The following is a 25,584-nucleotide window of genomic DNA, read 5'->3' as shown; positions in this document are numbered from 1 at the left end:
CAATCCGAGCTACAATTTTGCTTTCTCTTTCTATATAGATAATAATATGCTTAGAGCTCTTTCATTCTAATTAGTGGCATATACTCTTTTCGGTAGCTAAGACTGTGGAATGTAGCAAACAAATTTGCTCTGTCTAATTTGCTCGGTGATGATGAACTAGTTGTCTTCTCTGTCTCAATGAGTAGCTGCATTGGCTTGGCTGAATTTCAGTGGGGTCATCATGTTTCATGTATCATGCTCTATCTCACTCTGTAAAATATTTTCAGGCTGTTAATTTAATTTTCAGATGTCCGAAATTGTTAATAATCCTGCTGACAGAAAAGCAATTATATGAGGCCAAAGCTGTTTAAACAAGCTTCTGATGTTTATCCCTTTGGCTTTATTGTATTTCTTCTACTTCTTAATATTTTCTCATATAAATGTTGAGAAAAAGTATTTTTCACTTCTTTCTGGCTTGGCGATTTTGAGGGAAGGACGTGGAAGATGCATGACTGCCATTTCCTCTCAGATTACTAACAAAAGCATAACTAGGGCAGATTAAGTGGAACAACTTTCCCTTTAGGGGAAGCAGCTGAAGTACTCAACAGACTGTGTTTACGGACTAAATGTGTTTCTGATATATTTCCAATGAAGGAAATTTCTAATAAGAAATCTTATTTTTGCCATGACTTTAAAACCTGAATATATGAAGTGAAGAACTTGTTTTCTAAAGTGATTTGTCTCTCCACCCAGAACATGCTTAGCTTATCTCGGCTGACTGTGATGTTCAAGAGGCTGCTTCCTCAAGCCATAGCCTTGGGAGACAGGAACCCCAACCAACCATGAGGCAAGATTCTACTCAGCAAATAATTTCTTATAGTCTGATTTGCCTAAAATCCTTCAGAAAAATCTGTATTTTAACTTTAGTTAGTAAAAAATAGAATGCAGCACAGGTGAGAATACAGCACCAGTCAATACACCGAATTACCTAATAAGGCTGCTGATCTCCGAACAGGGTTTATGACATAATGTGTGCCATTTGGAAATAGGTTAGAGAGCTGCTAGGTGCCAATCTGTAGGTCTCCTTCAAATAACACACATCGCTTAATGTGATTTTCAGTGAAAGTCAAACTAGAAGACGCTTTGCTTAGTTTCTGTCTCTAAATGGTAAGGTGAAGGAGGCAAGAGACACTGAATTCTCCAAGGTATGGAGGAGACTTGGGGTATAAATATACCTCATTTAGTTTCCGATATGTTGCAGCAAGATCTAAGTATAAAGTGAGACTTGATTTCTGCAAGTTACACACTAAAATTATATTCATTATTTCATCCTGGAAAAGAACTTTTACCAATAAAATTATGGTAATTGGGGATTGGGAAAAAAAAGATGGATAAAAATACATTTGAAATATATAGTATTTTGAAACCCACATCACAGCACTAACAGTGCGGTATGTTACAACGTATTTTCCCTCTTTTGCACAAGGAACCATATCTGTATGTGACTATACTCCTGATTTCCTGTATATTTCCCTTTTTAAAAATTTCATCCCTTGCTGATACTGTATCAAGTCACACATTTAAGAGGGTCAGAAACAGAAGTACTAGCACATGGCCCTTGAGAATAGATAAATTTCACGATAGGAAAAATCTTTCTCTGTCGTATGTCCTTGAAATACAACATTTTGTTACAGGAAAACTGATGATATTTTCCCTCGAGTTTCAATATCTTAGGCATAAAGGTTATACAACTCACAGAATACATAGCTTATAAATGAAAACATCTCTAAGCTGGTCAGATTCTAACAGGGTCATTATTTTCAGATAAAGTTCTAAGTCAAAGTAAAATTGAAGTGGCATAAGGTGCTCTAATCTTAAAACACAAAGATTTTTATGGTTAATATATTTGATCTACTAAATTAATCACATTGTAACAATTTCACCAAGAATATGCCCACTCTTACACCAAAATATTCCACTAACTACAATCTGAAGTTCATTTTGAAAAGTATATGTATACAACTAAATTATATACATACTTAAGAACCAGTTAGGTGTTACGATGTGTAAATTATAATTTTCATAATTATCAAAGTGAAATAAAATATATTGTAATTGGAATTTACGTGAAGCTAATAAATAGTAACCAACAATAATAAATTCCCTGAACTAGAAAATGTGGGAAAATAAATACTACATAGAGAGGAGCTTTCAAAGACGAATTTTTAGTTGGGTTTCTAACAAATGATTAACAGATTCATTTCTCACCTAAGTTTCTAGAAATAGTCAAATATAAAAGTTAATTTCAACTGAAGAAACTTTTGCCCTTAAAGATCTTCAAGATTTGTGAGGGACATATCCGGAGTCTGTACAAACGACAGTGAAAGACGATCTTAGGAAATTCAGAAAATGGTTTCTGTGGTTCAAAGTGGTAAATCTCAACAGCACAAAAACACAGTTGATAAAGTTGACGCAACAGAAAAGCAAAAATCTAGTAATAGGCTGAAAGGTAAATTTGTGGGCTGGGATGGTTAGCAAGAGGCTTTGAATTTAAAAATAATCAGTAGGAATGGTGGCTTTATGTACCAACCTGAACCAATCAACATTTTACAGATTTCGAGGTTCAAGCACTCACGCATGATCTTTGATCTTAATCAATTACTAAGTAAAATCCAAGTAAAAGAGACATATTTAAAGTACAAGATGGAATATATTCATAAAGTGTCCATTTTTCCCCCTACAATGTTAAGCTTATCTATACGAATGGAAAAATTTCCTAGCCCGAAGTGGGGAAAAAGACAATTTTAAAACAGTGTAGTAGGCGAATGGCCCTTCAAAGATGTCTATGCTTTAATCTCTGGAACATGTGGATATGTAACATCACATGGCAAAAGGGATGTTGCAGATGTAATTAAGGTTATAGATCTTACAACAAAGATATTATCCTGGATTTTTCCCAGTGGGCCCAATTTAATCATATCAGCCCTTAAGACCAGAGAAATTTCTCTAGCAGGGTCAGAGATGCTTCAGAAGAAGAAGCTGGAGAGATTTGAAGTAGGAGAAGGAATTAACCTGCCATAGCTGGAGGGGACCACATGGGAAACACGAGAAGATATGGGGGCAGCCTTTAGGATCAAAGACTGGCACTGGTTGACAGAGGCAGGGAAATGGAGACCTCAATTCTACAAGAGCAACGGCCCTGAATTCTGACAACACGAATGAGGTTGGAAGCAGATCTTCCCCAGAGCCTCCAGATAGAAGCCCAGCCCAGCCGATAACCTGATTTCAGCCCCTGAGGCTGTCAGTGGAGGATCCAGCTAAACCCCACTGTGCCCAGACTTCTGACCCACAGAACTGGGGTATAATAAATGGGTGTTGTTTCTGAGTTTTTGTAATCATTTTTTATGGTAGCAATAGAAAATAATATATATAGTAAAGAAAAAAATAGGATTTTTGCAAATTTTATGTAAAAAGGTTAGTGATAGGATAGTTATTAAACTAAAACGTGATATGTCAAACTTTATGTTGAAATGGCATGGAGTCAAGGAATTTTGATTTTGAATAGGACTCAAAACACAATGTCTTATAGGAAAGAAATCTCCATCATACATTTAAAAGAAATATTTTTTGTGGCAGAACTTCAATGAAGCTCATGAATTTGATTTTGGATTTGAAAAGTAATTTATTTATACTAGTCATCATTTTTACTATACTTAAATGCTGTCACCGAGTTTCAACAAAGAATGATGAGTTGGAAAATAATGTTTGTATTTCTAAACAATACGAGGTAAGATGGGTCAACAAGCATGAAATGACCTTTTACCATGCATTTCAGGTTGTTAAATCTATTGACAATTGTTAGATTTCCATTAGATAAATACCAAAAAGTGAAAATGAAGAAATCTTTAGAATACAGTCAAACGCAAATCTGACAATACAGTCTTTCACTGAACACTTCAGTTACATACAGTGTAGAATTTGTTTTTAGCAATCCTTTGAAATAGCAAATGTGTGTATTATTAGGAGCTTAGTATTTTATAACACACAACATTTAGCTTTCATACTCCTCTCCACAGGTGTTTCATTTTTGCCTTACAGGGCAAATATACAAAAAATATATATATATATAAATTTATTTTAATCACAAAAACACTAGGCCATAAGTATACATGATCCACCGGAGTATCATGTAACATATCAATTCCATTTTTAGGGTATGCAGGAATATGTAAAAAATGCTAACATGTGATTTCACTAAACTTCAATTTCCTGGCTGTGAAAAAAAAACGGTCAGTAATAATATTATGAGCAATAAATATAAAATTTTATCTAAAAAAAAAGCATGGGGACTAAAGGCAGTTGAGTCTGCAGCAATTATGAGCAATCCATTTGCAACAGATATCTGTCAAATTATTTTTGGTTGGAGAGAAGCACGATCTGTGGTTAAAATAAACATAAAACTAGCATTCTATAAGTGTTCGAAAATATCAGTGGGAAATGAATAGATCTTTTTCAAAATTAAATTATGTTATTTGCATTGCTATCTATTTAACATACCAATTAGGATGGCTTTATTCAAAATATAAAATACACAATATACTAAATAAGATATCACAGAATAGATTTCTAAACATATTTAAGAACACTTACTGAAAAGACACCTTGAATAAGAGCTAAATCTAAGATCCGAAAGTTCTGTGAAAAAATGTATACGATATTGAACTGACAAAGCAGGAAAAAGAAAGCATCCTGGATTGGGGTCCCAGCCAAGCACATATGTCAGTTCAGTGAACATATTTTCAGTAGGGTAGTAAAACACATAACAGGAACAACAAAAGTCACTCCTCCACTATTTGATCAACCAAGAATGGCTTTGTTCCTTAAAGCAAGAGTCCCAACGTCTTTGTAAAAATGATCTATTACATCTCTCTGAAAATAAAGTTTTCTCTGCTCTCATCAGATAATTAGTAACCAATTGTTTGGATGTTTAATTAATTACTATAGGAGTTAGTATTTCCTGGGAAATCTCCAGGTAAAATGCTTTAAGGGCAAAAAGGTGAGGGTTATGGAGAAAGCTGCTGTGGCCATTGTCCTAAACATATATTGGGACTCCTGCTAATCCCTGCTTAAGTATTGACTAAAATGTTAATTGATGAGGAGTTAATTTGTAACTCCTGGTACATTTGTATTTTCATAGAATTACAATGTAATTGTAACTCTCAATGCAACTAAAATAAAATTTTGTAAATAGTAGGTATAAATTAGGCAGTTTTCCAGAACTAGCTGTAATATTTATGCCAGTCCTACCCATAAAGGAATACCTAAATGATAACTTAATACAATCCAGAAAGGTTGAGGGGCCCTTGACAGTGAGTCACACATGTTATCTATCTTTTCAATCAACAGTTAATACTACTTTTTCCTAGTTCTGTTCAACAAATATTTGTTTGGCATTTATCATATGCAGGGTATTGTGGCATTTCTATAGATCCTGACTATAGAAATGCCACAATATTCATATATATATGAATATATATGAATTTTTTCAATATATATTCATATTCAATATTTGCAATATTCATATATATATATATATATGCATCCACTCAGAAAGGGGCAGATTTTGGAGTCAATCCATGTTTTTAAGTTCTAATTCCCATCTTTTTTCAACTACACTGCAATAATTCTAGGTGCTGGCACTTCTTCAGAGCAGACACTAGAAGGAGGAAAGTTGAGCATTCATACAACAATGTTGAGAATCCATGATGTGCCACGATGATGAAAAGACTCTTAGGGATCTGCTCAATAGGCAGTAGTCCTCGAACCTGTACATAGCAGAAGGGGTCAAGCTGAGTACAGATTTTTTAAATTACTTTCTTTTAAATGGCAAATGCAAGTGTATGTTACAAAATTCAAAAGGTACAAAAGACTATATAGTGAAAAGTGAGACTCCCTCTCAACCTGCTTCCCAGGTCACAAAGTTACCCATCCCTAAAGCAAACACTTTTTTTTTTTTTTTGGTGATGAAGATTGGCCCTGGGCTAACACCTGTTGCCAATCCTCCTCTTGTTTTTGATGAGGAAGATTAGCCCTGAGCTAACATCTGTGCCCATCTTCCTCTATTTTTGTATACGGGATGCTGCCACAGCATGGCTTGATGAGCAGTGCACAGGCCTGCGCCCGGGATCCAAATCTGTGAACCTTGGGCCACTGAAGTGGAGTATGCGAACTTAACCACTATGCCACCGGGCCGGCCACTAAAGCAACTACTCTTAACAGTTTCTTTGGTTTGTTGTTAGTGCGGTCAAGTTGATTCTGACTCCTAGTGACCCCATATACAGCAGAGCGGAACCCTGCCCGGTCTTTTTGCGCCATTTTCTCACCTTCCGGGACTGTATCAGACAGTGCTCCACTGCTATTCACAGGGTTTTCATGGCCCATTTTTTGGAAGTAGGTGGCCAGGTCCTTCTTCCTAGTCTGTCTTAGTCTGGACGCTCCACTGAAACCTGTCCATCATGGGTGACCCCACTGGTATTTGAAATACCAGTGGCATAGCTTTCAGCATCACAGCAACACGAAGCCACCACAGTGTACAACCCACGGATGGTGGTGTGGGTCCTTGACCGGGAAACAAACCTGAGCTGTGGTGGCAAGAGCACCGAAGCTTAACCACTAGACCACTAGGGCTGGCAGTTTCTTTGGTATCCTTCCAGAAACAGTTTAGGTATATAGAAGGGTATGCATTTTCTTTTTTTTAACATGAACAGTATTATTCTAATAATATAGTTCAAAACCTTGATGGTGTTCATTTATATTGTATTTTATAACTTGTATCATTTAACACATACAGATCTGCAATACTCTTTTATCAGCTGTGTTGTAATTCATTATACAGATGTACTACTGATAGATTGGACCAGACCCTTATCAATAAGTATGGTTCTTTCCCATCTCTTTCTCTTATAAATTATGCTGCAATTAAAGCACTGGCAAACCGATATTTAATATGAATCCTCTAAGGAGAATAAAATATTTCAGAGTGGTCTAGTGCCCGCAGGTGGAAAGAGGTGGTGAGGTTATATGGACCGAAGAAGCAAAATGTGGCAATTGCTAAAATTAATTTCGAGTCATTGCTTTATAAAAGGAAGTGAGGAATAAATAAAGCTATTATACTTAAAATATTTTAGACAGTGCCACTCAAGTGCAGCGGCAAGTCATTGGCCTCTGAGGAGATGAGGAACTTGTGTCAGATGTGCATCTACGTCAGCAAGTACTTTTATGTTGTTGCTCGGCTGACTTTTTTCTTAGCAAAACTTTCGTGATGAAAGAAGCGTTTCTTTTTCTTTGCAGGCTCCTTGAAGATTTTCTTTCTGATGTAAGCTTCTTATATTGTCATAGACCAGCATTTTGAGTAGCAATGTCTTTTAAAAGTATTCTGGCATTAGTCTGAAGTACCCTTGACCATTAACTAAAATGCCAGAAGGTAAGATCACTATAACAACATTTTATTGATTTCTGGTGAGAATTTCATTCATTTATAAATTCAACCTATAATTTTTCATGGCTAATTATAGTACAAACAAAAAATTGTATGGATTGCAAACATGATGAGGCCACGGTTCCCATTTTCAAGGAGATTTTAATGTAAAAAACAAGTTAGAATGTGAATATGTACAACTTTAAATATTACAGCATAAATGAGGTGTGAACCAAGTGCTAGCAAATTCTTGGGAGGCAGTGAAGAGCAAAACACACAAAAACTTTCCCTGTTGCAAAAAAATCATTTGTCATTCAGTGTTTGACTGGTATAACTGTACATTTAAACTAATTATCAGGAATGTTGGCATCGTGTCTACAATCTGCAAGAGATAACGTTCTATCAATTAAATAATAACGGAGAAAGGTTCAAGATTGGGCTCATGATTTTCTCTCTATAAGTCACATAAATGGAGTGGCTTCCATAAACAAGTCACAACTCATTGACTCATTCTTCCTCTGTTTCAGCTAATAAAGAATTTTTTTCCCCTAAAATCCTATTTCCCTCACTGACAGTACTACACAACGTAACATTTAATTATTTTATAGTTGTTTATCTCCTCAGCTACTCTGATGCTCCTTGAAGACAGAAAACTTAGAGAAGCAGTAGCGTGTAGGAGTGAGGAGCACGGGCCCAGGAGCTAGTCTACTGGGTTTGCACCTGGGTTCCATTGCTTATTTGCAAATTGTGCAACCTTGAGCAAGGAACTGAACTTCTTTGTGCCTCAGTTTTCCCAGAGTACATACTTCATAAATAGAATTGTTCTGGAAATTTAATACATAAATACATGTTCAATACTTAAAACCATTCCTGGCACATGGTAAGAACTCAAAAATATATATATTATGTATTATTATCCTACACTTATTTTGTCTGTATTAGACTTACTGATACCTGGGACCCATTCCAGAATACTCTGATTATGAGATCAGATTCAGGCATGACTATTTTTCAAATGCTTCTCAGATGAAGCTCTTATACAGCTGAGTCTGAGAACAACTCCTTCGAAGCTTTGGCAGGAACATAAATTGTCATTTCAAGGTAGGATTCCAGTGTTCTCCATAATAAATGCTGGCAAATGTTAGATGTTTAAATACTATATTGATAGTTTTTATTCAATTTCTATAATTTAGAAATGACCAATTTCCATAATTTATACTCTCACTTTTAATTGTACCAGGTAGATAGAAAGACATTAATGTTAAGACATTGAGAAGGAACATCTCATTGTAAAAAAAAGAAGTAACCACCAAAATGGGAAGAGGACTAATAGCACATATTCTTTTCAAAATATTATAATATATATTAAGTTGAGAGAAAAATACAGATGGAGCAACCTCTTCTATTTTGGGTGGTGAGGAAACTAATATTTTGAAAGATTTTTTTAAAAAACATTTTCACATGTGGTCTATCAAGTAATTTGGCTCCATCTCTAATTTTCCATGAATCCAGAGCTAAAGGTGACCTTATTTATAAGGTCAACTATGTGACTATGGCCTTACTTTAATGATGGAATATATATAGAAGATTTATCAGGACGTATGGGATAGCTATGGCCCACAGCCAGACCTTTTTAATAACGAAAATGAACCCCTAAAATAGAATAAGATATGTGTGTGTGTGTGTAAACACACACATTTGTTAATGCCAAAACCTCCCTTATATGTCATCAAAATGACATTTTCAGCTGCGAACATTTCCTTTGACCTTGGAACATATTTTATTATAAATAGAGAATTCTGTTGTATTTCAATCACAAAAGTATTGTAATAACAGTTGACAACTTTTGAAATGTTAATTTAGTCCAAATCCTTATGTTATGAATAAGTTTAATTATAATTTTTATAGCTAAGTTCTTTACAACATGAATATTCTTTCTATTAAATTATATTAAACACAGATTGTCTAAATTATTTTGTATTTGACATACTGTATTTCCTTACAACATGTACACGAATATAATCCCTGAGTTAGATAAATAAGTTTACTTTATATACTATTATATATATCATGAAAACATATGGTTTTTAAATTATGTAATAATACATACTAATATTTACATAAATTTACATATATAATTATGTGGCTATGTAAGCTCATTAGTTTCTTTTCCTAAATATATACACAATGTTTAAAATATTGTTCTGTATATTATAATAACACTTTAGAAATCCACAGATTTGGTTTACTTTTCAGGAACAGTAAAGTATGTATTTAAATAACATGTAGGTTGTTTATTAAGAGGAACATTGTCAATAGGAAGAATATTAAAGAAAGAGGAGAAGTGAGATTTGCCTTAAAGCAGTGTGTTAATCATATACATTCAGAATAAATCATATTTTTCCATTAGAATAAAATTTGCATTACTGAACACCAACTGTGGGCTTTCTATGTGACTACACTGCATTTATAACTCCCAAATCCTTTTCCAGTACACCACCATTTTTCATTATTGTAAAATCAATATAATAATGTATTGCCACCAAAATTTTAAACAATGAATGAAACAGAATAAAAATTGAGTTCATTGCATATAGTGACATAGTTTTCATAAAATGTTTGTTTCACATGTGTGAGTGTTTATGTATGAATATACCAAAGTAAAGATATACAATATGCATCTATAAATTGCTATTAATAAATATATTTTAAAATAATGTATTTAAAATAAATATATTTTAAAACTTTTGAAAGCCATTTCATTACATGATATATAATTGAGGGTATACCTATTTATAGAGTGATATACATGTGTTTAAAGTGATATAACAAAACATAATGTAGCAAAAATACATTTGACAGTTCCATATTACACCATTCCTTTACTCTTATCCCAACATTCTTGATGATGGTTGAAGAGAATGACCAATTCCATTATATTCTGGCTGCTATCAATCTCATACCACTCTCAACCACTTTATGGTTTCTTTTTATTCCAGTTCTCCTCTTTGTGTCCTCTACTCTGGTAGGAATTGTTTTTGACTGTATTTTTTCTAGGCCTAAAACTCATATGTCAACCTACTTTCTTAAATATTACCTAACAATATTATTTTTTGCAGAGATTGTTCCTCTTAGTGGTTTTGTTCATTTTATTTTTTTACATTTTTTTTTCCCAAAATCATCACTCTGGTGCTCCTCACAATTAATATGATTTTAATTTCCCATCCTACTATAAGTTGAATTATTCAAGAAGGAGAGGAAGAAAGAAGGAAGAAGAAGAGAAGAAGGAGGAAGAAAATAAGGAGGAGGAAGATGAGGAAGAGGAGGAGAAAAAGAAGGAAATCTAAAATATCTCAAAACTCACTAAAATTACCTCATTTAAAATGTGCAATTAAAAAACGTTACCTCAATTGCTCCAGGTACTCTGAATATATTTTATCTCTAAAGTGCATAAACTTAAGAAATTCATATTGCTTAATAACAAGGTCTCAGTAGCAGTCAAGATTAATTACTCTGCTTCAAAACCTACTACAAACTAAGCACTTAGTTTAATGGACTCTACTACCTAGCAGCGCAGCTTGTATTTTAAAGCTGTTGCTTCACAATGTAAAAACTACTGCCTAGGAAGTTAGGCATAAATGAAAACTGCATTACATTTCCTAAATCTGTATGATGTCAATGGTGCAATATGGCATTAATTTACTAAATAATATTTTAGTACCAAGAGAAAATTAGTCCAGTTCCCTAAAGTGGCAAATTAATACCCAAGGAGTCACTTTGATGTGCTGGGAAAATCTGGCTTTTAGTGAACAGTTATATGTAGGGAGAGTTACCAATTTATGAATAAGTTTGGTTCCAAAAGTTAATTTGTAGTTAGTTGTTCGTAATTTGGGCTTCATTTCCCATAGAAATAATATCATAAATAGCATTCAGATTGCCAGGTTAGCCCACAAACACACATTAGACCCAGAATGCTGTTAAAATATTGTACATTTGCACAGAAAAGGAGGTGAAAACAATTCTGTTTTAATACCAGTAACCAGGCAAAACAGAAAAATGCATACAATGAATAAAATGTGTTTGTCATTACTATTGAATACAGGTGCTTCAATATAGGAATTATGATCATCCCCACTTCTCCCAAAACTGATGTCTCTTAGCCAGAGAAAGAAACTCACCAACTTTTGCTTGCCTTCTGCCTCATCCCCTCCTCTTGCAACATATGGAGTTTTGACTTTATTCCTTAATAGTCTCCAGCCACCAGGAAATAACCATCTCGATAACTAACTAGAACATAAATCCAAGGAAGACAACATCCCTAGTTTCATGTTTTATCGGTTCAAGCAGGGGTCTACGGGCATGGGCTAAATCTGGCTAGCCACCTGTTTTTGTAAATAAAGTCTCACTGAAACACAGCTGCATCCATCTGTTTACATACTGTCTACGGCTGCTATCATGCTAAAACATCAGAGGTGAGGAATTGCAACAGAGAAAATGTGGCCTGCAAAGTGTGAAATACTTATCTGGTCCTTTTCAGAAAAAGTTTGCCTACTCCCGAGTTGAACGTATTCCACAGCTAGGCAGTTGCTATATTTTGTTCAGTGGCTCAAGGATGTAAAGATGATACTCGCGGCCTTTCCCTCATGGTTGCGATATGCTGCTGTTGCTGCTACTACAGCTATTACGTCCACATTGCCAGCATGCAACGAAAAGCAACGTGGAATGCTCAGGATTCGAATAAGGAGAGCCAACTTTTCCAGCAAGCTCTAGCAATCTTCTGTTTATGTCTCATTCATCTCATTTTCTAGGCTGGGAATGGATTGTAAAAATTGAAGCTGGGTGTACTGCTGCCCTAAAAAATTGATAGTGTATAAGAAGAAAGGACTTGATATTGGGAGGAAACTAGGAGTGTCTGCCACCCTCACCTTCCCAAAAGCAGGGGAGAGGGAGATCATTCAGGGAACTTGATACCTCCCCCCCAACCTCCTCAATTAATTTCACTTCTACATATAGAACAGAAAGGACCAATAGAAATGATTCAATCTCCTAAGTGAAGACATCAGATCATGGACAAAAAGTAAGGTTATGTAAACTAGGACTTAAAGAGATCTTTATGATACCACTAAATCCTTACATGTCAAGTTTAAGAGTGAGGTGAGAAAAATTTTTTCCTTTTTTGGCCACATCAGGGAGTTATTTCAGGTAAAGCTTTTTCCTGCAGGACCAGAGAGCTGGAAAAAACCTGAGCAGGGCAACAGTCAGATCTGAAAAGGTCATATCAGGTGATGTAAAAAGATTTTCAGTGAGAGAAGCCATTTACTAGACAGCATGAATAACATGCTAAGTAACCCAAATATAGAACTTTTTACAAGAACACCTTTCAATGACATTATTTCATTTAGCCATTTTATACTTGAGAAATTCCTACGTGAAAAAGAGAATCTCAAACTGATTCATTCACAGTTACTAGCAAGGAACACTCCACCATGCATATTTTAAGCACTATGCTAAAATAATTGGCTAAAAATACGCTAAATAAATGGGTAAATTTATTATGCTACAAATTACCATTTCTTCTTTTATGTAACCAATCTCTTCCTCTCCACTGGATTCTTCCTAATAGATTTTACATAAATTCAACTTTCTCCCTTGAAAATAAAATTATTTCTCAAGTCTAGAACCCTTTCCATCTGCTGAGGAATCTTTCTTCTTCCCTTAGAGCCAAATATGCCAAAAAAGTTGTCTAGATTCTTTTTTTCCATTTCTTCAACTCCCATTCACACTGAACCCTCTCCAGACTGGCTTTAGTCCACCTCATTCTCCCAGTGAGTTGTTGATAAGGCCACCAGTGCCCTCATCTAGCCACACTGAAGTACTTTTCTCAGTGCTCACCTTTCTTGGTTTCTTGGTAGCATCAATATTGTTAATATTTCTTTCTTTTCTCCTTGGCTTCTATGACAACTCTTTTCTAGTTTTTCTCATTTGTCTGGCTAATTCGTTTGTTTCCTTTGCAAGCCCCTTCTCCTCAACCAAAAGTCAAATTTCCTCAAGGTTGCATAAAAATTCTCATTCTCATTAGTCATTAAAGACATATAGATTAAAAACACATTAAGATACCACTTCATACCCACTAGAATGGCTACAATCAAAAAGACAATAACAAGTGTTGACAAGGATGTGGAAAAACTAGAACTCGCATACATTGTGGAAATGTAAAATGGAGCAGCCACTTTGGAAAAGCACTCTGGCAATTTTTTAAAGAGTTAAATATAAAGTTACCATATAACCCAGTAATTCCACTGTTAGTTTTCTACCCAGGAGAAATGAAAACATAGGTCCACATGAAGACTTAAACATGAATGTTCATAGCAATATTATTCATATAGCCCCAAAGTGGAAACAACCTAAAGGTTCATCAATTGGTGAACAGATAAAATGGAATACATACAAGGGAACAGTATTAATCTGTAAAAATGAATAGACTCAGTTTATGGTATGACATGGATGAACCTCAAAAAACATTATGCTAAGTCAAAGATGCCATATGCTTAAGACCCACATTATATGATTCTATTCATATGAAATGTTTAGAAAGACAATCCTGTAGAGACACAAAATAGATTAGCAGTTGGCTAGGTCTAGGTGTGAAAATGGGGAGTAACTGTAAATGGGCACGAGGGATCTTATCGGAGTAACAAAAATGTTTTAACACTGTATTGTGGTAATGGTTACACAACTCTGTAAATTTACTAAAAATCACTGAAATACATGTTTAAAATGGGTAAATTTTATGGTATGCAAATTATACCTAATGAAAATTGCTAAAAATTGGCTTTCCATGACTTCTAGAATAAGGACCAAAATCCTTAACATGATTTATTGGCTGAGCTCCGTTTGTCTTTCCAGCTTCACCACGTATAAATCTCCCCTCATTTTGTGCATCCCATATTCCTTTTTGTTCCTCAACTGTGTCAAGCTCCTTTTCACACTGAGAGGAAACATCATTCTGACTGTTCCTCTTAGAGTATCTTTCCCAACTTCTCTGACTGGATACAACCCAACCTATTGTGTGTTCTTGTGGAATTAGAAATTCTCCCTTTATAGCACTTTACGCTTGGAAATTGACATATGTTTGTATGATGATTCGATGAATATCTGTTTCCCCCAATAGACTGGAAGCTTCATAAGGTTGGAGGGTCATGCTTGGTTTTGCTAACCAACACGTCCCCACTATTTATCACAGTTCCCAGCCTTTGGGAACATTAGGTAGACATTAAACTCTGGTTTAATGAATAAATAACAATTCTCAATTATCTAAAATTTTCCTCTAGGAAGGAAATTTGTCTTTTTAATTCTAGGTTAAGTATTCTTTCAAATGAAAGTGCTAAAATATCTCGTAGAAATTTGTAAAGTTGTATATATACCTTAAGATCAAAATTTATTATTTCTATTTATTTATTCTTTTAATAAATGTATGTTAGTTACATTAATAAGTTTATTACTGTTATTTATAAATTATTTTATTGAGGTCATATTGATTTATAACGTTTTGTAATTTCAGTTGTACGTTATTATATATATTTCTGTATAGAATGCATCGTGCTCACCCCCAGTAGTCAAGTTTTTATCTGTCACCACACGTATGAGTTCATTTTTTTAACTACCACTTGCAATGTATATTGCAATTCTTTAAGCAAGAAACATCATAAAATCCCAAATGATTAACAAAAGAAACAAATTAGTGATACCAATCTGTGTTAGCTAGAATAACTTAAAAGTCAGCAATTAATTTTTGGTAATTTTCAATATATCACTAAGATAAAATTTGATACCAATGAATTCAAACAGGTTTTTTTGTATGTGTGTGTGAGAAAGATTAGCCCTGAGCTAAGATCCATTGCCAATCCTCTTTTTGCTGACGATGATCTGCCCTGGGCTAACATCCATGCCCACCTTCCTCTACTTAATATGGGACGCTGCCGCAGCATGGCTTGACAAGCGGTGCATTGGTCTGCGCCCAGGATCCAAACCTGCAAACCCCGGGCCGCCGCAGCAGAGTGTGTGAACTTAACCGCCGCGCCACTGGGCCGGCCCCTCAAATAGTTTTTAAACTGATAGCTTTTAAAAGTACCCGGCATAATTTTGCTTATGGTATTCTGAGGCTTTATTTCATTTTATTTACAAAAATTTCCAAATGCAACCAAGTTCTCTCATTACTTCTTGTTCTGTGTGCCTGCACAGGATTTTGGAGATCAAGTAGAACATATAAAATCATATATAAGATACTTGTTAATAAAACAAAGCCCATCAAAATGTTAGTTTCAATTCACTGAATTTTAATTCAAATGGTCATTATGATGAAGGATTTTAGTTTATTCCTATTCTCTTGGCCTTAAAACTATTTTGGATGAAAAAGCAAAATGTCCATAAATTATAAAAAAGCAAATTATTTTTATCCAAATGATGCACACTTTATATTTACATATGTAAAATTTATCTTCTTAATATTTATTCTATTTTCCACGTAATAAAATACTTTTACATAGTTCTTCATTTATAGTATCTAAATATAAAGTCATATATATGACTTTTAAACACAAATTATGAAATGATTACTCCCATCGGTTCTGCTAACTTCCATCTTCTCATTTAGATACAATAAAAAGAAAAGAATGAAAAAAAGAAAAACGGAAAAAAATTTTCTCCTGGTGATGAGAACTCTCAGGATTTCCTCTCTTAACAACTTTCCTTTATATCATTCAGCAATGTTAGCTACAGTCATCATGTCGTACATTATATCCCCAGTACTTATTTATCTTATAACTGGAAGTTTGTACCTTTTGACCACCTTCCTCCAATCACCCGCTGCCCACCCCCTGACCCCCCATGACCTCTGGTAATCACAAGTCTGATCTCTTTTTCTATGGGTTTGGTTTTAAATTAATTGATTAATTTAGATTCCACATATAAATGAGACCATAAAGTATTTGTCTTTCCTTATTTGACTTATTTCACTTAGCATAAGGCCTTCACGGTCCAAACGGTAGGATTTCCTCCCTTTTTATGGCTGAATAATATTCCATTGCATCCTGGCACTTTAAGATTAGGGGCCTAGGAGAAAGTCACATGAATGATTCATTAAAGCTATTTCTACTTCCTGGTTAATACAACTCTGATTCTTCATCATCCTAAAACAAACAAAACAAAACGAAACAAAAAATACAATGGTAGGCAATCAATATGACATTGAAATATATCCCAATTGTCTGTGTTGCAAATATTATCCTGCCGCCGTTCACTTAACATTTGCAATTCACTGACCAACAAATGCTTAATTGCTCTTTAAAATGAGTACATTTTCTATTTTATTCAGTAATAAAATTTGCCCAATGGTATATTTCTCTGGAAAACTCCATCATATTTCTGAACACATCCCTTATTTCTGTTCTAAACTGTCTTGGATGGCAAACAAAATCAATTGTGTAACATATTTTGTGCTACATATCAATGAAAAATGAAAAGCAGATTCTGTCGGGTTGCATTTTTTAAGAATTTATTTTGAAAGGAAGGTTCCTTCTACAGCATTTTAAAATAAAAAGTTGAATTTAACAGAGTTCTAGTGTTCTTATGGTTTTGGGTTTTTTTTTAATCAAAGACAAAAATAGAATTATCTTTAAGCATCTAAGCACACAAGCCAAGTAAAATATTTGATAAAAGCTGCTAAAGAGATTAATATTCCATCACTACAAAACAGATAAGGAATAATTTTCTAGTGCCAGATTATCAGGTTATGTGTTTAAGAAACAAGAACCACTGGTTAACTCTTGCCCATTGACCCATTTGCAAAACTGTACATTACGCTTTAGATACTAGGTGCAAAAGGACTCTTCCCTGCTGAGCTGAGAACACACACACACACGTGCGCGTGAGCATGCACTCAGGGAATGTAACTCCATTATGTCCCAGAGTTAGAAGGAAAAATATTTTCAAATCAGTCTAAGTTAAATTTGATTTCCCATGCTTGAAATTAACCACTACCACCACAACATACGATTGAGCATTGTTTTGTAAGTATATGCGGGTAATTACAGTAAATGAAAAGAAAATGTATTGCTAAAGATTACCCCCCACAACTTCACAAGCTTTGAAGTCATACAGAAAAGATTCAATCCCAGCTCTGCCACTTAGTTATGTCATCTTGCTCAAGTTGCTAAACTGCTCTGAGCTACATACTTTTCATCTGCAAAATGGGAATAATCAGGGTGTTGCAAGGATTAAAAAAGGTAATGAATGTGAAACACTTAGCGCAATGCTTAGCAATGAGCAATCTTTCAATAAATGTTAGTATTATTAAGAGAGAAGGCAATTAAAGAAGAAATAAACATGCCAAATTGACTTTACAAAACAGCACATCAAGAAACATTTCTATTCAGTTCATTTACGTTATTTTCTCCTAATGCACACTGGCATTTTAAAATTTAACACAAACATTTTAAATACAACATATTTGAAACCTTGAGTATTTTAATTTAGGCCCACAGAGATATACTATATTTAGGCATCTGTTGAGGTGCACAGAGATGTATTGTCTCATTCAATTATTTTGTTCTATATAATTTCTTCTTATTTCGTGTGTTAATAGACAACACAACTTGGTAAATGCTCTACAAGATTTGAAGTCATCCATACAAACAAATTCTAATGTGAGGATGATATTTGCTATATAAAGTATTATATAGTAAACTCCAGATATTAATTATAAACTGTAATATTTTCTTATTATAGGGAATTTTCTTTGCGAGTATGCTGATTTGTTATATTTTAAGTGATTTGAGTGTTAAATGACTTTAACATTTCTTTATAACATCTATTATAACCTCTTAAAATATATTTTGATCATGTTATTCTGATGCTTTTAAGTGTTTTTAATAACACCCAATTAAGAATCATAGTGTTGCGTATCTTAAGCTGTATAGCTTTGGACATGTTATTTCATTTCATTGTGCCTCAGTTTTTTCATCTCTCAAATGGAGATAATCTCTAGTTTTAAGGGGTTGCTGAAAGCATTAAATGAGAAAAGATGGGAAGTGCTTAGTATATTAAGTAGAGAACAAATGGTAGCTGTCATAATATTAGCACAGCATACAAGGTCTGTCATGGTTGGCCTCTATTTAATTCTCTAGCATCAATTACTTATTATTTGCATCTCATATCTAAATGCCAGGATTGCAAAATGCCTCAAAGTTTCTTTAACAGGGAACTCTCTCTTTTTTCATGGTTCATGCCATTTCATGACTCTGTGACTATGGTTGCCCGATTTCTTCCACAGGAAATCGTTATACCCCAGTCTGCTGGCAAACTCCTGCTCACAACTTCAAGACAACTGAAGGCTCAGTTCTCTATACTGGGTATATACTTCAGCCAAGATAGTTTTATCCTGTTTATATGCCTTCCTCCCTTACAGAATATGAGCTCCACTGGGGTAGGGACTATATTGTTCAAGGTTATATTCCCAGACATTGCATAGTACCACACACAAAGCAGGCCCTTCATACGCGTTTGTGGAACAAATTGAAAGGCTTTTTTGATGTTTGCACAAGTAATGCATTTACTTAAGCTTTAAAAGTTTTCACATGTCAATACAATGGTATTCACATCTCTATTTTCAATGCTGCCTAATATTGTTGCTATTACCCTAGTATTTTAAGTATCTACGTCTAGACTGATGATACTCAACAGATAAATAATAGCAGATATACTCATTATTGAAAAACTGCTGATTTAAGAAAACGCACATAAAAATGCAGCACTCTTATTAGTATTGAAACGTTTTTCTTTGTTTTTCAGTTAAGTTGCCAAATGACAAAGTTGACCCTGATAAAGGGTTATGGAATACCCTGTATTATGCTATAAATACCTATTGCTTTAGATCAACATCCAAGAAATTCCCTGCTGTGTTTACAAGCCTAGCATACTAAAGTAGGCATAAATAAATCATTTATTTTACACTAACAATAACCTACAGAGAAGCGACTTAACTTCCTCAAACTTTCATTTTGTAGTATAAAAATAACAGAATGCCTATAACATCTGTAAACGCTGGTAGATAGGCAAACAACCCGTTAAACCACAGGTGACGGGAGCAGTAGATAGTGGAGACATTTTCAGGTTAAATCTATGGTCCTGCCAACGCTCCATTTCTAATCTTTTGCTCTCATTTTAGAGGAGATAAAAACTTTATATTTGTGCTGATCTATGGGGGCACAGAGAGTGAGGAAGATGTTATCCTTTTAAGTTAGAATATATTTGTACATAATCTAGGTGAAAGAAATAATTCTGGATCTGCCAAACTTCAAAAGAAATGATCAATTCTTTTTTCCTAATAAGTTGAAGATTTTAAAAAATATTGATAAAATTATGTATACAGGAATTAAATTATTAAAAAATCAGGTAATATGTAGAAAATATGTGATTTGTAGTAATATGTAGAAAAGACGATGCAAAGCCATACGTGATGCATATATAATGATTTTTTGTTATTCATAATTTAGTTTGTAAAACACTAAATCTGTTATTTAAATTTATTTGTACTGTGGTTATATTTTTTATTTAAAGCAATCAAAAGTTTGGTGATAATTTAAGAATGATTTTTTAGAATCCTTGGGTATTTTAGCATCAAGAGATTGTTAATAAATTCTGAAGTATTTTTTCTTTTGTTTTAAATTCTTTTGTTTTAATTATGTGTTTCATAATATGAGATAAGCTTCAGAAAGAAATGTAAAATTAAATAAGCCATTTAGGAAAACTAGAAATGAATGTTTATCTGTCATGTGTTTATGGTTAGTGCTTGCTCCCAAGATTATCTTTATGAAATCCCTTGTTTCTTTCTTTGACGTTTGAAAGAAAACATCGTCACCCTTATGTCTTTTTTTAAACCAATCTGTCGACACTAGTATCAAACAACTTTGAACTGATGTTGAGTTGTGTAACAAGTGACAATATCAACTCCCAAGACAGACAAAATGCTTGCTTCATGAATGCATTTTGACAGGTCAGACACCAACCTGATACTTACAAATGTGCAGCAACAATAAGCGAGCATCACAAATAGTAAAGAAAAGCTTCTATTTCCTTGGAAGACATGTTTATATTCTCTGGAAAAATTTTATATATTAATTATCACTCCTTTGTCTTGTCTTCATTCTGATTCAGCTCAGGCACTGTATTTTTCAATAGCAAAATGTGTGCCACTTGCTTGTGGATAAAAACTCTGGCCCGTAGGTACCGCTGTTTGTAAATGACTCCCAAAGGCAACAAGACATCGTTTTCCCAGGTGGGCTACTCATTTACTTTCTGTTTTCTTTTTCCCACTATTCATCTATAGTGACAAGTGTCAATTATGGACAGGAGATTTATGGGACGGGAAAGATAAAGCCCAATTTACAAATCATTTCCCGTGCAAGCAGACAGGTGCAATGACAGAGCCGGCTTGCTGTAATTGAATTTCTTGCTGCTATCTACTCAGTCACAAGAAGATGTCAACCTCAAGGATGTTAGCTGTGGAAAAAGTCTTAATACACTATGATTTTGAATGTGGAGATGACAATATAGCCTGGTTTTAACTCCGGACTCTGAATAGAATAAACTACATTTTTTTCCCTGTAATAATAACGATTTTCCTTACCCCTTAAATGGGCAGTGTGTCAGAGACAATGTGACAAGGTAGTCTAACTTTAAATACAATGACAATTATAGTTAAGAAAGTAAACTCCATTCTGATGTATCAAAAAGTTGATTTATACATAACTACTGATATACTAAACCAAAGAAGAATATTTGTTGGAGAAATGTACATTTTTTCTTTGGGTGACTAGTTTGATTCTTATTATTAATGGGAATGTTTTCCAATATATATATATTTAAAAAATAGGATCACAGTGTTATAAATTTGTAGTTAAATCTTGCTTTGTTACAAAGAATATATAAATATAATGTATATCATCACAGGAAACTATGGTTATACTAAATGCAGTTTCCCAGTGCTCAAATACTTATATACCCATTTTAATTATTATTTTTACATGATTAGTTTAAATCCAACTGTTTCAATGCATATGTTAATAGGTAAGGATTCACACACGGCATTCATAATAAGTCAGTTATGGAGGTCTAGAGAAAGTAGAATACAATCAATACCCTTGCTTTGTTGCATACATTTTATTGAATTCACCTGAAATATGTGACGGCTCTATTTAAAACTAGATTGGTTTATTTAATAGTCATCTTCTCCAAGTTTAAGATTTAAAAGTTTGAATTACTTGGAGGCTGGCCTGGTGGCATACTGGTTAAGTTTGATCGCTCCACTTCCGAGCCCCGGGGTTCGCAGGTTCAGATCCCGGGCACGCACCGACACAACACTTGTCAAGCCATGTTGTGGCGGCGTCCCATATAAAGTAGAGGAAGATGGGCACGGATGTTAGCCCAGGGCCAATCTTCCTCAGCAAAAAGAGGAGGCTTGGCAACAGATGTTAGCTCAGGGCTGATCTTCCTCACCAAAAAAAAAAAAAAAAAAAAAGTTTTGAATTACCTTTTTTCTTCTGAAAAAATCTTCCAAATCCTACAAAGTGTGATTACTTTTTGATATTGAGAGAGAGAGAGAAAGAGAGAGAAAACACTTTGGACAAAATTTGATTAGGAAATTTTTTAAAAGTCCCACATATTCTAAAAAATAGGAAAATATTATCCAATTGCCATTGTTTCCCAATAGACATTTAAAATAATTTCCATTTTTATTTGTAATTAATTGATTACAGACAACGATATAGTGAATGATTTGAAAGTGTGTGTGTACTGGAATTTCACTAGGAAGATAATTTTCAGTTTGCTAGTGCTACACTACCCTAAGCAGTTATATAAATTTCTAATTCGACCTGGAAGTTACAAAATTTTCCATTTTTCTGTGTTTTAGACAGCCCTTGATATACTGTTACATTTTTCATTAACATTTTCTTCTTCTTCTTATGTGTTAAATGGCCCTTCATTGCTGTTCATTTTTACATTTACCTAATTTTACTGATTTATTAGCCATTCCTATTTCTTCAGTTTCACACATTTGATCAAATGGTTCTTCTTTTTCTTAGTATTTCATAATTTCTCTTTTTTTTAAAATAAACACTGGACATTGCTCCTTTGTTAAATATACACAACACTTCCTCCCACTGGGAGGCTTATATTTTCACTTTTATAGTCAATAGTATCAACCTTTTCTTTATGAACTAGGTTTCCTGGAAATTCCTACTCTAATCAAAGGTAGCCTTCTATATTTTCTTCAAAGTTGTTTACGTTATATTTTTTCTCTTCACAATTGTCTTTATTCTATGGAATTGATTGTTATTTATTGTGTGCAATAAAATAAATGGTGTTATAGTACTATGTATTTAATTATATCACCTCTGTATATATTATATTTCCATATATGTTTGAGATATTTGCTCTGTTTTATTAGCTACTTATCTATCATTTTGCTGATAGCATATTTTTCAGTTCCATAACTTTATGATACATCTCCACACCTTTTTCTTCAAAATTGTTTTAGCTATTCCTATCCATTTCCCCTTATTCATTCAATTTAAGAATTTGATTAACCGATTAAGTTTTATACACATACACACATTCTATTGGTAATTGGATTATAATCACATTGAATATAAAAATTCATTTAAGAAGGCTTGATATATTTACCATATGAAGGCTTCCAAGCAATAAATACTGTTGACCTTTCTATATTTTGTGGTCTTCTTTATGTCACTTGAAAATGTTTTCATATTTTTCTATATAAAATTTTACATAACACATGGTTTCTCTCTTTTTTTTTTTTTTTTTTTTTGTGAGGAGATCAGCCCTGAGCTAACATCCGCCAGTCCTCCTCTTTTTTTGCTGAGGAAGACGGCCCTGGGCTAACATCGGTGCCTATCTTCCTCCACTTTATATGGGACGCCGCCACAGCATGGCTTACCAAGCAGTACTTCGGTGCGCGCCCGGGATCCGAACCAGCGAACCCCGGGCCGCCGCAGCGGAGCGCGCGCACTTAACCGCTTGCGCCACCGGGCCGGCCCCAACACATGGTTTCTTATAGATTTTTGTCTATTTGTTTTCACAACTGTCAATTGCATTGTTAAAATTATGCTTTCTCATTGGCCACTATTCATTTTCCAACTACTGTATGCTTCACACTGAGGAAGGTGCCCTATATAACTAATTTAATCGTCAAAGCAGTCCTTGGAGAAGGCATTTTCACCATTTTACAGACAGAAAACAGATGAAAAGAATTTAAGTAACTTTCCCAAGGTCACTAAACCTATAACACTAAGAGCTGACAACTACAATGTAGATTCTACATGGACTAGCCCTAACTTATTTTTCTTTCTGAGGAAAGTGAGCTTAATTATTTGCAGATTATTGCATATGGAGCCTAAGAAAAGCATTTTTAACCAAAGTTCTCTTTGTTTAATATGGCCATAAAGATTCCAAATCTCATTTTGTAGGAATAAGTTTTGGTACTCTGTCTCTACTCAAAAATCTCCTTTCTTTGATGTCCCATTTAGTACTGTGTTAATAATTGGTTTAGGTCCACTATTCCAGAGGTGACTGCAATTCTGTATAGCCATTCTGAACCAAAGAAGGATTCTGAGAAATGGAAGGTTCTTTATAAGTGCAAGTTGCCACTGGTTATTAAAATAAAAGCTTTCTCATATACAACCTTGTCAGCAATAGCACTTAGTGACCTATAGGGCAGCTATTTACTAAAAACAGGGATTCAGTAATTGAGGCCCCTATATACTATATCTCCAAGTCTGCACCAAAACATACTACAAAGGTTGGAGCTAAATGCTCTTAAAGCCACTAAAGTTTCTATTCCAGAATATGTCTCTGCCCAAAATACCCCAGTTGGCCCTTATTTCCATTACGATATTTTATACGTAATTCCCCATTGATTAGAGTTGGAATTATCCTTAGATTGAGTGGGAACAAAATTAACCCTCAACTAGACAAGCTTTAGCTTTAGATATGTGTCATTTTGGAGATTCTCTTTCCAGGAGGTGTTTGGTAGATCAGTATCCCGTTAAACAAAGGAGGTGCTTTGTGACTTATGCCTCCTGTTTTAGACCTAACGTATTCTTTTTGTTGACCTCAACTTGAAATAATTCACAGGTGAAGAAAAGTTCTGACTTGAGGGTGTATTAAACAGTGATAAAAACTAAGATTTACTGAGCGTAAGTTTTTTTAAGGCTTTATATTAGAAGATTCACAAATATTACCCCATTCACTCTTCAAAATAAACCAGTTAGGCAGCTATTATTGTAATCTTTGTACACATGAGCCTTTTGAAGTTCAAAAGGGTAAAGGTAAGAAAGCTTGTCCATAGACACATGCAGAAGCTGGCTGAACTGAATTTAAATAAAAATATGCAAGTTACAAAGCCTAGTATATTACATGATACTATTTCCTGAGTTTCTTGGTTTAGGTAATAGTCACTGGAGAATTTACTATACTTGAATTCTAGTGACTATGATAACTTTCTTGATTAAAACTTAAGGCTTAGTTCTCCCCCAGATTTCATCACAATTTGCAATACAGATAGAGAATGTTAGAATCAGAATGGTTCTTGGTGCACTAGAATCCAATTTCCATGAGGACAGGGGCTTTGCCTAATTCACTGCTGCATATCTGGCAAACAGAACAGTGGTAGGGTCACGGTGGGAAAAGAGTCAATAAGTTACAATATCTTTTCTAACTCAATATCTTGAATTTTATAACTAAGGACACTGAGACCCCAAGAAGTGAAGTGACTTGTCAAAGGTAAACGGTAACATAGCAGGAGAGTGGATTAGAATTCAGTTTTTCTTGTATTAGGGTCAGTGGGTTTTCCAGTATGTCAAACTGCTACCAACTGGGCAGCCACAAGAAAACACTTTTCTGATCCATGTATTAGAAATACAAAGAACCGAAACAAAGAACATTCCCACTTATAGGTGCCTTTTTGTTAGAGTTTAAAGAGTTGGACCACTGGGCATGGTGTGAAACACTTTCAAGAAATTCTCAGTTGATGGGCTGGCCCCGTGGCTTAG

At 34.3% G+C, this 25,584-nt stretch overlaps 1 protein-coding gene across 4 annotated transcripts in view; it reads right to left on the bottom strand.

Annotated features, from left to right (window-relative positions):
* Nucleotides 1-25,584, bottom strand: part of EPHA7 (EPH receptor A7) — a 169,225-nt gene that overhangs the window by 33,066 nt on the left and 110,575 nt on the right. The window lies entirely within an intron of this gene.

The sequence above is a fragment of the Diceros bicornis genome, chromosome 23 (assembly GCF_020826845.1).
Source record: "Diceros bicornis minor isolate mBicDic1 chromosome 23, mDicBic1.mat.cur, whole genome shotgun sequence".
Classification (NCBI taxonomy): domain Eukaryota; kingdom Metazoa; phylum Chordata; class Mammalia; order Perissodactyla; family Rhinocerotidae; genus Diceros; species Diceros bicornis.
Note: the sequence above shows the minus strand (reverse complement) of the source record. Positions and strands in the feature narration are given on the sequence as shown.